The 16922-nt window shown below is 38.1% G+C and overlaps 1 pseudogene; it reads right to left on the bottom strand.

The window, feature by feature from the left end:
* LOC136118247 (UDP-N-acetylglucosamine--peptide N-acetylglucosaminyltransferase 110 kDa subunit pseudogene) overlaps nt 1–16644 on the bottom strand; it is a 29786-nt pseudogene extending 13142 nt beyond the window's left edge.
* Nucleotides 16645–16922: the final 278 nt, after the last annotated feature.

Raw genomic sequence — 16922 nt, 5'->3', positions numbered from 1 at the left:
GGGAAAGAACAAAAAAAAATACTGCCTCAATTAGGTCAAATATCATACAAGAGATGAATGAGATTAGAGATGGGATTGGGATTTGTGTTAGTTACTCAATAGCTAACCAATCACAGATATGACAGTGTAGTGCAATATGCAAATATACTTTTAAACAACTTCTCGTAAGTTATCTACTGTCTGTAAAGACAATCACACTCAACTGCTCTGCACTTAAACCCCAGAGCTTCTGAGTTAGAATCTGTTAGAAATAGGTACACGTTTCATTGCTTTGGCAACATTTACATGGCTCTGCATCAGGCAATACAACTGCTAAGATCACACTCTGGGAATTCAGGAAAGGCTAGTGTCCAGTTCTGGTCGCTCTACCACCCAACTGTGATCTAGGGTAAATTCCTGATAAAAAAAAAAAAAGAAAAGAAAAACGCTGAAGATGCTGAAACAGTATTTCCTACTTCACAGGGTCGTCATGGGGATAAAAGGTCATTAGGATAAAGTGCCTCTCGCCCAGGAAACACTGATAAATGCTACTGATGCTACCATCATCATCATCATGACCGATCAAGAACATATTGCCACATGGAAATTCAACATTCCCTGGGCCATTCACAACTTTCCTTTAAAGGACTCATATTCTACGTGGGGTCTTAACACCTTCAAATAACAGAAAATACAAGTCTTTACACCTTTTTTTCTGTAGCTAATTTTGGCATCTTTTACCTCTGTCCACTTAAGTGTTGGTTTAGCATATTCTTGTCACACAAAGAAGCTACTTCCCAAAGAGAGGAACAATGTGTCAAGTGACAAAGACATTGAGTGAAGTCTTTCACATCCTAGATTGTCCACGGCACAACTCAGCTGGTCTCTGGGTTGGAAGGCCTGGGTCTACTTTGCTCGTCTGTTACAGGGGAAGGGACGTGGTCCTTAGCACGTGGTCTGTGAAACAGAGGCAGCTGCAGGTAGAATTATAAGACAAGCAGAACTGGCTTCAATTCTTCCTTCTTAGGTCTTTTTCTTCTTGTTCAGCTGTTCAAGGAACTTGCCTGCCCTCTGTCCCCGCCAGGACGATGTTACATCTGCCTGGATGTATATCAGGAAAGGTCTTATTTGTAATCATCAGGAACCAGATACGGCTAATTTGAGCAGAAAAGGAAACTTCTGGAAGTTTATGGTTAGGTCTCAGTAACTAGAAGCAGACTAAACAACCGAAAGCCAAGGCTATGCTATTGCAATTATAGGATCAGGCCAAAGGGATGTTATAAGTCCTAGCTGGCCTTGCTACCAAGCAGGAACAGGAAACAGGAGGTTGACCCAGCACTGCTGGCCTTGCTTCTTTACATCATTTATTTGTAATTCAAAATCCAAGAGAGGGGTGCAGTTGGCCAACCCGAGGTCGCCCGACTGTTTTCCATCTGTAAGGGAGACTGAGCATGTGAGTAAACAGCGTATCTGACATGTTCAGCTTGTATAAGGAGAGGAAGGCTCTGTTTCTCACCAAGACCCACAAAGTGGAAAATTCCCCAAAGAGAAAGGAATTTCACATCACATGCTTGGAAAGTTAAAAACAACAACAACAACAAACAAATGCAGATGTGGAATTAAAGACATGGAGTCATTAAGAACCTATATGTGGAGTGATTCAGACCTGAGTTCACATCCGGAGCAAGCTACTCAATCTTGCTGAGCTTCAATTTTCTTTAAAGGAAACAATGTGGACGATGATATCCACATGTAACTTGTGGTGCACATGAAGGAGGACAGTACAGTATATGATGCTTGGCACATCCTATACATTTTCTAAAACTACTAGTAGTACTATTATTATTGTTACTTATTATACAATTTATTGTAGAAATTAACAGGGAGAGTATTAATAAATGTTAATACAGTGCTAAGTGTCACATTTATGATCTCAACTAATTATTTGTTGATTCAACAGACATTCCACATATCAGAAAATAACCTGTTAGTATATATATATATATATATATTTTTTTTTTTTTGACAGAAGAAAAGAAACGCTGAGGCTTAGAAAGTGTAAACAATGTACCAAAAGTCTCCCATTTAAGAGGTAATGGAATATTATTCAGCCTTAAAAAAATGAAGGAGATCCTTTCATTTGTGACAATATAGATGAAACAGGAGTACATTATGCTGATGAAATAAGCCAGACAGGATAAATACGAATGATATCATCTATATATGGAATCTAAAAAGAAAAAAAGCCACACTCATAGAAACAGAGTAGAAAACTGGTTGCCAGGGGCTGGGGTGTGGGTGGGGAAAAGAGGGGAAGACTGGTAAAAGGGTACAAACTTTCAGCTGCAGGATGAATAAGGTCTGAGGATCTACTGTATAACATAGTTACTACAGTCAATAATACTGTATTGTATAACTAACATTTTCGGAGAGAATAGAACTTAAGTGTTCTCACCAAAAAAAGAAAAAAAGCAAAAAGGTGTCATGAGCTGTTAGATGTATTAATTAACGTGATGGGAAGGATCCTTTTACAACGCGTATGTATATCAAATCATCATGATATACTCTTTGACTATCTTACATTTTGTCAATTATACCTCAATAAAATGGAAAAAAAAGGGGTAATAAAGATGAGACTCCAATCCAGGATTATCCAGCTCAAAAAACTACACTCTTAACCTTTACAATATAGTATCCATCCATATGTTGTAACTGTAAAATGCTTAACACAAAGGAAACGTTCAATAAATGGTATTTATTCTAACTCTAATGCTTACTAGGTATTAGTTATGTGGTATGCTTTACTTCTAACTACAAGGGTATAAGGTGCAAATTCTTGCTACAGAACATAAAAGCCCCTGTGGTACCCTGTAGGATGAACACAGTACCTGTAAAGCTCTCATCTCTCAACCCAGAGTCTCCTCAAGTTGGAGGTCTTTACCCCCTTTATAATGTGGGAATAATGCCTTTCTCACATTTGCACTGGGCATGAAAATCCATACTTCCAGGTGTATACTGAACCTCCACTTAGCTCCTCCTCACCTTGGAATCACCAGACCAAAGATCATTTATTCCATTAAGATAAATGATGTAGGGAGAGAAGTACACAATATACAGAGTGTTGGAGGAATCCAAACAACAAGTCCTCCACTCTCAAAACAAATTTTAGAGTTCCAAAAGTAAAGAGCAATGTTTGGAAATAAAACTAAAAATGAAAATAACATCTACAATGAGCCAAGTATTTATTATGGGCCAGGCTACTTACTAGGCACTTGATAAACATTACAGCTCATCTTCCTGCAGCCCTTCAAAGCATATAATATTGTTTCTATTTCATAGAGAAGAAAATTGTATCTAAGCAGGTTAGTGATTAGCCCAAGACCACAGGGCTAGGCTGTAAGAAAAGAAGGCCAAGTTTCAGTGGTCAAAATGGTGATGGATGTTATAACTAGAAGATTATGGCTAATCAAATAAAAATATTCAAAACGGTCCTAATGTATTATTAGGATTTCTTTAGAATAACTTGGGTGCCTGAGTGAATACAGTAGTGGTAGGCACTACAGTCTCTTTAATTTGCTAATCATACAAATCTACTTTAATATTCTTGGTGACAAGGAGCTAACTACTGATAAGACAGCTTCTTCAGTTTTGGGGCTACTCCAGGGTGAAATGCCGGAACGTCTTACTGCCTGCAATGTTACCTAGTTCTACCAGGGGGAAAAAAGCAGAACAAGTAGCCACTGTTCTTGACAAATGGATACAGTTTCAGTTTTTCAAAATATGAGTGTCAGATTCATTCATTTTATCAGATCTGTCAAATGGCTTTGCCCATTTACTAATGGATGGCACACTGCAGACACACGTTGGGTCAAAGGACTCAATGTCACCTCATTGATACTGTCATCAATATAATTTGTATTGGCATTTTGTCTCACCCTGACTTTAAGGACTATGTGAGGAGATCCAAGTCTCCAGACCATGGACTGATCACCTCTGCTTGACACAGTATTCTCTGCTCATTTCCAGAGGGGACCAAGGATGAGCTCTTGTACTTCTGAGTCTATTCACCCTACCTGGCAACACATACTAGCTGGGCTGATTGGATCAAGCAGGAGCCCCAGAGTTTAAATTTCCAGCTGCATTGGAGGAAACAGAGGCTATGCCCCAATCCCATAACCCCTCACTTCTTACCGCTAGCCTATCCTAGGCTGTTCTTGCTGATAGGAGTATTTCATGCTAAAAATTAATTTTGCTTACCTGATGGCAGTCACACAACCTCAAATGCCATTTTTATAAATAAGGCAACCACCAATGGAGTGTGATTTAGGGTTTTTTCTTCTGTAGACCCTGCCTACCCTATAAAATCTCCCATTACTGCATCATGGAGACTATAATCCCTTTCCGAGGGAATAGCTTCTTTCCAACCATAAGATGAAGTAAGAACTTACATTTCCATACTGCCCAAAAGGAAATACATTGATTACAAAATGCAGGAGAATGACTGATTTTCCACATTTGTCGTGTTCATTAAAGGGTTTTTGAATAGACTTGACAGTATTAAAGAAGTTCAACACACACAAAATAAAAATTAATAAATGAAGAGAAAAAAATTGCATTTACAACAAACAAATAAACACATTGATATATAAAAGGTTGTTATACATCGATGAAAAATGGATGTCATAAAGTCACCAACTAAAAAGTATTAACAGCCAATAAAGATAGGAAAATATGTTCAACCTTGCTACTATTAATCAAAGAAATACAAATAAAATAATTCAGGTGTCATATTTTACTGACTAGAATGACAAAGTTTTAAAAAACTTGATAATACTGGTATTGATATTGATAATACTGGTACTGATGAGTGTAAGAAACCACACTGGAGGTTAAATTCTTGGTAGAAATAAAAAGCACGGTAACCTTTCTGGAAGACAAGATGTCAGTATGTACCAGAACTGACAACCAGCCATTCAAGTTCTAGAAGTCCATTCCAAGGAAATAAACAAATGCTCAAAGACATATGAACAAGGATGCTTGTCTCATTGTTTAGCAAAGCAAAACAGGAATAATCTAAATGTTGAACAGTAGGGAACTGATTAAATAAATAATAGAATGCTGTTCAACCATTAAAAATGATGCTGCAGATTTTTATTAGGTGATGAGTAATCATACTTCTATTACTAAATAAAAATGATATAGAACTGTTTTGTAGTTGGATATAATAATTAAAGGTATTTTATACTTGCATTGTATTTATATGCACCCCGTCACAAAAAAGTTTCAAAAGATACCCTCAAAAATGTTACAGAGATGATTTATCAGAAATGGGATTTTGAGTTATTTTTCCTTTTTTCTTTAAATCCTTTCAATTTTGGAGTTTCTGCAATGAGCCTGTATTATTTTTACAATGAAAAATATTTAAATTTACAATAAAAGGATCTAAATTCCTCCAGTTTTCCATTTATTTTCCACCCTGGCTCAGGGCATTTGTGTAAAAAAAAAAACAGCTTATTTTCTCTTTTGTATCAATCTAAATTTACTTTTCATAAGTTAACTATTTTAGTCTGGCAAAAGTTTCACACAGGAAAATTGTTAAGGTCTGAGTATTCTATTACCTTTAAAAGCACTGGAAACTTTGAAATTATTTCTTTCAGAATTTTCATATAATACTGAAAGGTGGGGGGGAGGTAGCAAAATGAAGGGAAATAGATAGTAGTAGTCAACTTCAATTAAGAAAAAGCAACAAGAGGCAGTTTGTACTCTTTTGATACGGCAGAAGCCCCCTGTGCCAACTCATGCTAAAAAATGTATATATACACACACATATATGTTTGTGTGTATTATATGTATATGTGACACACACACATAATTAATCCACAGTCTTAGGCTAATCACTCATTGTGGCAGAAACAACGAGCTGTTGACTACACTTTAATTAGCTCCTCCAGCCTGTAGAGGCATCACTAGGACCAAGATAGGAACAACATTCTCCATCTCCGCTTGCATCTGGGTATGGTTCTATCCCAAAGAATGTGACCAGAGGTGACCTGAAGAGTTTATGTCTGAAGGATAACGAGTTGATAATTGTAGCTTGCAGCTTCCTCTCTCCTTTCCTTTTTAGGACAAACGTAGAGCCACTTGATGAAGGTGGTGGGTCCCTGAATAACTGAGCAGAAAACTGACCCTCAGACCACCAAAGTCCATACTACACTCCTGAGTGAGTGAGAAATGAACTGTCCATGTGTTGCTCCACTGAGGTTTAAGGTTTATTATTTAGTGTTTAACTAACGCATTTTTTCTTTAAACCTCAGTTGCCTTCTCTGTAAAATAAAGTCTTTGAAAAGGATCCACTGTAAGTTTTTTCCATTGCTTATGTTTTTATCTTAGCTTTTAATTCTCAGAAACACTGCGCACATTTTACCTTTTAAGTTAGTGAGTTTACTTTTTTTCCCACAAAGATGGGTTCTTCAAGTTATGGAGAAGTCATAGCAGACTGTTGCTTCAGTTTAAGATACGCATTCACATATGAGATGAGAAGGGTGAGGAACCAGAGAAACGCCTTTGACAGAGGGGAGTAAGAGCATACTGAGGAATGTTTAGTAATAAAGAATTCAGATGGGAGAAACGGATGGGTTACATCTAACAGATTTGCTCAAAGGAATTCTGGAAAGGCAAATATGTGAAAATGTATAGCAAAGACGTGAAATGCCTTTTGGTCCCTAAATGGATTTCATTTCAAAGACGTGCATATTGCAAATACATGCACCATAACACTTCTCTGCCCACTTCTAGAATTTTCTAAAGCCTGACAGAACATCTGCAGAGAGAGGATGTCATTCCAAGATAACCGACTGCAAGTTACTAAATTAAGATTAAAATGTCCTTAACCTTGAACAGTTTTTAAAGAGATTTTAGAAGAAAGGAGCCCTCCAGGGGGTTGTATAACTATATAATTGTACCCTTTCTAAAAGGCTATTTACAGATACATAATGTTTCCCCTCCATTCTTTAAAGTAAAATATAGGATACAAAAAAATAGTTTGGGGATAATATTTGTTTGGGACAGCAGGCACTGCTAATCAGTACCACTCTCTCCTTATTCCTTACTATCAGAGCCCTGGTTTAGGAGACTCCATTATCCTTAAGGCTAAGGTGGCCAGTTTAAAATCCGAGCTGATGAGATCTAAGTGCAAGTCTGCTGACCATCTGTGGTAAAAAATTTGCTCTCTGAGTTAGACACTGCCTTTTTTTTCTTACTTAATTTCTTTTTTTTTTTTCCTTTTCTTTCTTCCTGCCCAAATTGTTGGAACACTATTGGAGATTCTGGGGTCACTTTGAAGCTATGTGGACGTGCTAGAGATGTGGAAGCTGGAAGAGCGAAGCAACCCAGTCCCCTGGTGATGCCCTTCAGCAGCTGGACTAACGCTAGAGGGACTATCTCCAAACTTCCTGCTACCCGTGGAAAGTAAGGTAGATCACTCATTCACTTTCTGTTACCTACTAACTGATCCAGAACTCTAACCTCAGGGTTCTAGAACCCTTCTCAGTCTCCCATAGTCATACTCATGTTCCGGACTCCTGATCATCAGACTTGCTTATAGCAGATGTATGGGGAGGGCGGGCTCTTCTGGAAGCCCTCATACTTCCTCCCCTACCCCCACCACACACAAATAATGAGCTTTATGTCCACTCATCCTTCTATCTACACTCAGAGGCCAGGGCCCCCAGGAAGGCTTCACTGACAACCCTTTACTCCTCTCTACATGCAGAAAGGGTAGAGGTGTGGGCTCTGGAATCAGACTTCCTAGACTTGAATTCTTAATCTGTTACTTACCAGTTTAGGATGTGGGCAAAGTAGTTACCTTCTCTGGACACCCCTGTAAAAGAGGAACACTAAGTAGCACCTATGTACCTTACTGAAAGGATTAAATGAGCAAATGCAGGTAAAGTTCTTATAATTTTTTCTTGGGTCAATCAATTCTAGCTGCTATTGTTACCTTTGACTAATTTAGGGCAGTCCCTTTGCCCTCCTTTGGTTCTCTGGGCCCGGCTCATTCACAACACACACAACCGCATACTGCATTCACAACACACACAACTGCATACTGCAGAGTTTTGAAAGGTGGTTCTCAAAATGTGGTCCCTGGGCCAGCAATATCAGCCACACCTGGGAACTGGTTAGAACTCTGGCACTGGAGCCCTGCAATCTGTGTTTTAACAATATTCTCAGGCAAATCTGATGCACACTAAAGGTTGACGGCAACTGAGAACATCTGTCTCAGACTCTCCTGGAGGCATTCACCAAAAATAGAGATACAAGACCTTACACCTGACCAGCTGGAGAAGGGGTCTAGTGATTGCCCTGGTTATCATGCTTGTCATGATTTTTCAGCACATAAATGTTTGAGAATCACTGCCATTTGGAATGTGTGTTTCACCTGTCTGTTTTTCCAGTGGACTTTACTTCCTTGCAAGGAAGGTTTGTGAAGATCTGTTGTTGTTTGCATTATTAGTTTTATTATGCTAATTCTAGAATCTCTGGTGCATAGTGCAATCTCAGGCAGGAAGTAGTGCCTCATTAAAACAGGTATCCCAAAAGTCTTAGTAGAACTTCAAGATTAATTCCTTCAGGAAGAGGTAAAATTGTCATTAGATGCGGATGATGTGATACTATATATAGAAAACCCTAAAGACTCTACATGAAAACTACTACAACTGATAAACGAATTCAGCAAGGTAGCAGAATACAAGATTAACATACAGAAATTGGTTGCATTTCTTTATACCAACAATGAAATATCGGAAAGGGAATGTAAAAAAACAATGCCTTTTAAAATCACAACCCCAAAAGTAAAATACTTAGGAATAAACCTCACCAAGAAGGCAAAAGACTTATACGCTGAGAACTGTAAGACATTAATAAAGGAAAGTGAAGATGATTCAAAGAAATGGAAAGATATCTCATGTTCTTGGGTTGGAGGAATTAATATTGTTAAAATGCTCATACTACCCAAAGCAATCTACAGATTTAATGCGATCCCTATCAAATTACCCATGACATTTTTCACGCAATTAGAACAAATAATCCTAAAATTCATACAGAACCGTAAAAGACCCAGAATTGCCAAAGCAATCCTGAAGAAAAAGAACAACGTTGGAGGCATAGCCACCCCAGACTCAGACAGTACTCCAAAGTCACAGTAATCAAAACAGCGTGGTGTTGGCACAAAAACAGACATATGGATCAATGGAACAGAATACAGAGCCCAGAAATAAACCCACACACCTCACTTAATCTTTGACAAAGGAGGCAAGAATATATAATGGGAAAGAGACAGTCGTTTCCGCAAGTGGTGTTGGTAAAGTTGGACAGCCTTATATAAACCAGTGAAGTTAGAACACATCCTTTCACCATACACGAAAATAAACTCAAAATGTCTTAAAGACTTAAACATAAGACCTGACACCATAAAACTTCTAGAAGAGAACACAGGCAAAATATTCTCTGACATAAATCATACCAATGTTTTCTTAGGTCAGTCTCCCAAGACAATAGAAATAAAAATGAAAATAAACAAAGGGGACCGAATCAAACTTACAAGCTTTTGCACAGCAAAGGAAACCATAAACAAAATGAAAAGACAACCTACAGAATGGGAGAAAATATTTGCAAATGATGCGGCCAGCAAGGGCTTAATTTCCAAAATATACAAACAGCTCATACAACTTGATGACAATAAAAGCAAACAACCCAATCAAAAAAATAGGCAGAAGACTTAAAGAGACATTTCTCCAAAGAAGAAATACAGATGGCCAATAGGCACATGAAAAGATGCTCAACACTGCCAATTATTAAAGAAATGCAAATCAAAACTACCATGAGGTACCACCTCACACCAGTCAGAATGGCCATCAATAAAAAGTCTACAAATAACATATGCTGGAGAGGGTGTGGAGAAAAGGGAACCCTCCTACAACACTGTTGGTGGGAATGTAAGTTGGTGCAGCCACTGTGGAAAACAGTATGGAGGTTCCTCAGAAAACTAAAAATAGACCTACCATATGATCCAGCAATCCCACTCCTGGGCATATATCCAGACCAAACTATAATTCAAAAAGACACATTCACCCTGATCTTCACAGCAGCGATATTCACAATAGCCAAGACATGGAAACAACCTAAATGTCCATCAACATATGAATGGATAAAGACGATGTGGTACATATATACAATGAAATACTACTCAGCCATAAAAAAAAGAATGAAATAATGCCATTTGCAGCAGCAACATGGATGCAACTAGAGATTATCATACTAAGCAAAGTAAGTCAGAAAGAGAAAGACAAATACCATGATACCACTTATATGTGGAATCTAAAATATGACACAAATGAACCTATCTATGAAACAGAAACAGAATCAGAGACATAGAGAATAGACTGGTGGCTGTCAAGGGGGAAGCAGGTGGGAGAGGGATGAACTGGGAGTTTGGGATTAGCAGATGCAAACTGGTATATATAGATTGGCTAAACAACAAGGTCCTACTATATAGCACAGGGAACTATATTCAATATCCTGTGATAAACCATAATGGAAAAGAATATGAAAAAGAATGTATATACATATGTATAACAGAGTCACTTTGCTGTATAGCAGTAATTAACACAACGCTGTAAACCAAGTATACTTCAATAAAAAATAAGTTAATTAAATTTTTAAAAAGATTAATTCCTTCACAAGAACAAGTACTACACATTCACAAAAAAAGCACCCTTTGAAAGTTTAAATTTTTGAATTTCTTTGCCACTTCCTTAGTTTTGATCATCTTGGACAATATATTTTTAATATTGACTTTTAAAAAGAATTGTGTTTCAGTGTTTGCTATCCTTAGAGAGACAGAAACAGATAAGTACAACTAAATACTTATTTTTCAAAAGTCTCAAAAGTATAAGGGAAATGAAAGTAATTTATCTTCAAATGATTTTGGGGTATGTTTCTAATTTCATACTTCTGATGCGATTCAAGATTAAAACTGTATTAAGACATTTGAGACATGCCGCATTGGTATTAAATGAATTTAATTTTGTGTAAAGTGGTAGAAATGTTTTCTTTAGCAAACATACCTGCAGATATAAAATCACAACCATAAATCTACAAAAAAGCAAGCTATTGAATGAAATCTGTTTGGTTATTTCCCTGCAGTATGGATCTGCTAATAATTTAATTTACTACTTGCTAACAGAAGCCAAAATTTAAATATACATATATATATATGTGTGTATATATATATCTCTTCAATTTTAAATCATTCATATATATGAACAAGTATACATGCACATATATAACAATTGTCCATATATAGATATATATATATATATATAAACAATTTAAATTAAAGAAAGTACATCTGGTGGCCTATTTTTTCCCCCCGATTTCTAAAGAACACCATATTCTATTCTAGGCAGTGGAATGTCAATCCACCTTAAGGGTTGTTCAATGAGCATATCTGAGAAACCACTGGTTTAGCCAATGATGTACTTATTCAGGGAGGCCCTAGTGCCACTGTCAAGAGCTTATCCACAGGACAGATAAGAAGGTACTTGTTTGGTTTGTGAAAAGAAGGAGTAGTGAGGAATGGCAGGTAGCTGCAGGCTCATGACACGTGATGTCCATATATATGTAGAACCAACACGCCCATAATTGCACCCATTTTCCATACCCAAATCCAAAGCCTTTATATCATTAATCCCAGGCAAAAATGGTAAGAGTCATGTGTTACTATCCCACAGCTTCAAGATACCTATAAACTCATATGAGTATGTCTTAGTTTTATCAGTGGAGGACAAACCAGGCTTCTATCACCAAGCCCCATTCCATAACAGGCAAACCAGTCCAAGACTTCTCTGAGTGCTGCAGGAGAGTCTATGGAAGGGGCGCTCACTCCACTGTGATGCCTAAAATGCCTTTGCACAGAGCAAACATTCAATACATGCTGAGTGAATGAATGAGTGAACTGGTGTCATAAAACAGGCTTATTTCAGGGAAATTCCATTCAACAGGCTGGCATTCCTTCCTACCCATCTTAACTGTTAAGCTTGCCATCAGACAAAAAGTTAATTATAAAACGTTAGAGCTGAGGAAATTTTAGAAACTATCTACTCTCCAGAGGTATACAACTTTTAATTTAGTGGTAAAAATCACTAGGAGTGATTTAGGAGTCTATCAGACCTGAGTCCAAATTCCACATCTACCATATTTTTGTGAGCAAATAACCACTTCTGAGGCTCTGTTCCATGTACGCATTATGGGATATCATAAGAATACATACATTAATTGTATGACTATCAGCGGATGAAATGACACAATCCATTTGCCATGGTCGGCTAAGTAACTGGCACCAAGTAGCACTCAAGACATTAGCCAATATTAATAGCGGAGAGATGATAACAAAACTCTGGGACTGATGCCTACCCTAGTGGCCCCAGTGGTCATAATGACTTTCTTCCATTCAGCCTGCTCTCTTCTCACTACGACTAAGGAAGAGAAGATGAACAAATTAGGAATAACAATTTGAAAATGGTTTTATACTCCCTGAATGAATGGAATTATAATAAAATGATTCATGAGTTCTGCAGAAATATGATGAGACTTTAGATCTTTATGTTAGTTCTCTGCAAAACCAATTCATGGCCCTAAGATGTACCTTCCCACCCAGCCCCATCCTTACCAGGATCAAATATCATTGTAAATGGAAAAGTCAACAACACATAATCAACAAGCTAAGTTACAAGCCAGTGAAGTCTCGGAGCTTTGATAGAGAAAATTCAGATTTATCATTATATGTAAAAATAAGATGATATGAAGAACTCAATCTAAAAAATATTACCTGGAGATCTATAATCTCTACAACAGTGCTATAAAAAGTAAAGAGCTAGAAATCTATTTAGATGGTTTTCCTTATAAGAAAGCACTTTCTGTATAACTTTTAATGTACTATTGATGAGAACAATTCAACAAAATTCAAATAAATATCTGCAGATGTCCTACAAGAAGAAAAGAACAGAGTTAGATGTGACAGGGGATAACTGAACTTCAGGATGAGTAAGACCCTATACTTGACCTCAATAAATTAACTTGAAATACAGTGGATGAGTCATGTACAGAATGTCAGAATTCTAAAAGGCCAAGCTAAGTACCAAAAGGAACATGTGGGGACTCTTAAGAAGGAAATAAAATATGGGTTAGTTGATTACGAAAAGGCAGAAGGGAGTAGGTTCCCTTTGGCTGCTCTTTGAAGAGATCACTTCCTTTCCCCCCTAGTCCTGAGGCTAGGGTGGCATGGGCAATAGAGGAATGTGGGGACTGAGAATCATTTCTACTCTCACCAGAGTGGCTGGAAGCAGATTTTCTTACCAGGATGTAGTAGTATGCTAGTATTTAAGGGTTCTTGAGGTCAGAGAGAAGGGTTTGAATACTCCAGCTCCATCTCTTGCTGTGGGTCAAGTTTCTCACCTTTCCAACACCTCAGCGTCTTTATCTGAAAAGTGGGGATGATGATAATGTCTCCCACCTGAGTGTGAGAACTACATGATATAGTGCATACGCAGGGCTAAATTTGGTGCCTGGCAAACAGAAAGTGCTCAGTACGGCAGGCGAGTGTAGTGACAATAAAGGCAAAGATGACGGGGGTAGTGCTGGTGTTGCTTCTGCCCCCAGAACAGGCTCTGACTGGGAGAGAGTTAAAGCACCTTTGGGTTCATGGGGGTTTATATATAAGCAACGGTTGATCAATGTGAGCTGGTTGTCCAAATGATTATGTGCAATCTAAGAAAAAAATGGGCCTCGGATCTGCTCAGCTACTTAATAATATTAGCAGCGGTAGTAGTCAAAGAAGCTAAATTTTATTACGTGTTTATATGCCAAACAACGTGCTGAACGTTTTAAAAGGATTTACTCACTTATTACAACGAGGCTATACGCTAGGTCCTGATAATGTTATTCGTCTCTTTCAGATGTTGACTGAGCCTCAGACGGGTTACAAAAGCACCTAAGATCCCGTTGTCAGTACATGACGGAAATGAGTTCAAATCCAGCCTGTCTGACTTGTTCTTAATCACTAAGGTATGAAATTAAGCATGTTGCCCTTTGCCTGATTCTCCTTCTGAGGCCTGAATATTTCACTTAGCTCTCTGAGTGCAGAAGAGAGAAAATTCTCTCTCCTTGACCCAACTTGGCATCAATATCCAACTCCCCTTCTCAAAATGGGTTGCTTCAATGAGCAGCAATGAATGCCGGGTCGTGGACCAGTCACCTTGATGACTAAGAGTCAGACACTAGGGAAAGAAAATGCTCTGTGACAAACCTACCCTTGTATGGAAACAAGACAGAAATGGGGGGACAGGGCAGAAGATAATGGAATAAGGCATAGGAAAAATAGCACCTGGCATCGTGACAGTAATAATAATAACAGTAGTAGTAGTAGTAATAGTAATAATAATAGGCTTTACTATGCTCTAGGCATTGTATTAAGTGCTTGGTGTAAGTGACTTCATTTTAACATTGAAAACAAGTCTATGAGGATGAAATATTATTAACATCATTTTATAGGCAGGAGTATTGAGGTTCAGGTAATCAGGTAAATTGCCCAAGCTCATATGGTTAGCAAGTGGAAAGCAGAGATTTGAACCAGCACCTACACTCCTAACCATTATGCTATAACCATTATGCTGAAGACATAAGAATTCCAATGGTCTTTCCCCATAACCCACTCCTGCACTCCAGACTTAAATAGTCCAAGATCAAGAGAGAGGCAGCTTGGAGTTGCCACTCTTCAGTGAGTGTCAATCATTTCAAAACAGTGTGTTTGCTAACAAGATGCAGTTCCTGTGATAATCTTCTCAACCAGGTATCAAGAAACAGGAAGCAAAGATTCAAGTAACAGTATGTTCCTACTTACGAGGAAGGTGGGACAGCATAGTTGACACTGGGCCTAACTGTTCTGGAAAACGTGGTCCCGGTAGGCATACACGCTGGTACATTTTCCCCACCTACCAAATACAAAAGAAGTATTTCATTTCCATGTTGCTCTTCAAAGTTCCACCTCATTCGTGCCTGTCATTCATCCGCTGGCCTCTTCCTGTCTCCATTTCTGTACAGAAAGGTGCTGAGTCTCTGCTCTCGGATACGAAAGGGTGTGTTAAGGAGAGGGAGCCATGGTACCTCAATGTCTTTTTTTTTTTTCATCTTAATTCTATTATGCCAACTCCACTGAACTTAATTAGAGTGAATACAGAATTACACAATTACCCTCTGTTCTATTCTTCAGATGTTATATTTTGATAAAATTTACGGCATGCTGCTCTCCCCTTGAACACCAGATGAACACTAGAAATGGATGTGTGTTGACATAAAATCTGTTATAATTACAATTAAAGTATAGCTTACATAATGATAGTGTTAACATAAAATTATAGATGTGTAGAGACAACGTGGTCATGCATTTTTTCGTATAAGTACATGCTTAGACCAATATCTGTTAGCGGAATGAAGATGGAAGAGAATTTTGGTTAAGCCACAAAGGCTGTTTAAGGACTTGCAGATAGCTAAGGGGAACTCAAAGACCAGTAAGATAGTATTTCCCCTGCCATGTTTTCAATTGCAAAGTGAAGGGAAGATGTGAAAGTACGTACCCCTATGGAAATTACAAGTACATTTTTTTCCTTGAATACCTGGGTAAATGCTTAAATTCTAATGTATATCAGTGATGCACATTTTCAACTGAGTTTGATAAATCATAAAATAATAATTATACATATATATATATATATATAAAACTGCATGGAACTAGACAGTTCAGAATTACTTCTAATTAAAGAGGTACCCTATGACAAATAACTTAAACCTTACAAAATATGGTTCCAAGTACCCTATCAGAGTGAAAAGTAGGAGACTGAAAGGTTTATTTTAAATATTTGTAGTCATGGTGTCTTAACTAAAACTACTGTGTCACAAATACTATTAAAATAATTGTGACATTTTATTCACTTTTACTGCAAACAACAAAACAAACTATAGGTATTTTTTCATTTCAGGTAATTATTTTAGAAAACAGTTATTAAATGTTTTGAGAAGACAGAGTGCTAATTGCATTACTTCATTTTATCTTTAAAATAGCGCTTCCATGTAATTATTCTTAATATCTCCATTGTATTAAAGTGTATCTCTAGTTTAGACCTTTCTTCAGAACTGCAGACTTGTGTATCCAACTGTGTACTCAGCATCTCTACTTGGATGTCACGAAAACATCTCAAATCTTATACCTCCAAAACTGGTCTTTAATCCACCAAATATGCTCTACCCCCAACTTTTTCCGTCTTAGGTGACAGTAACCACACCTTTCCAGTTCCCCAGGCCCTAAATCTCGAATTCACCCTTGACCCCCTCTTCCTTTCCATTCTTGCATTCAATCTACCACAAAATACTGTCACAACCTTCCCAATGTGCCACTTCTGAGAATTACCAGCCGCTAGCAGCCTGGTGCAGGCCACCAACATAGACCTCGAGGATCCTGTAGTCGCCTCCCCAGATTCTCCGACTCCACTCTCTCCCCACATCCTCAAGACCACAGATAGAGTTACGCTTTTCAAACAAGAGACAGTTCATGTCACACCTTGGCTAAAATCCTGCCCCTGGCTGCCTACATTTAGAGTAAAAGACACAATGCATGTGATGGCCTCCCAGGACTTACCCAATCCATCCCATCACATATCCGACCTCCAGCCCTCCTGCTGTCTCTTCCTCCCCACTGACTAAGTCAGCCAGGGTGGCCTCCTTGATATTCCTCCAAGCTGCCCGGCCTGTTTCTGCCTTAGAGTTTTGGGACTGGTTATTCTTGCTCCCAGGGAGTGGTCTCCCCATCATACATTCTGACAACTCCCTCA

Source organism: Phocoena phocoena, chromosome 1 (assembly GCF_963924675.1).
Source record: "Phocoena phocoena chromosome 1, mPhoPho1.1, whole genome shotgun sequence".
NCBI lineage: Eukaryota > Metazoa > Chordata > Mammalia > Artiodactyla > Phocoenidae > Phocoena > Phocoena phocoena.
Note: the sequence above shows the minus strand (reverse complement) of the source record. Positions and strands in the feature narration are given on the sequence as shown.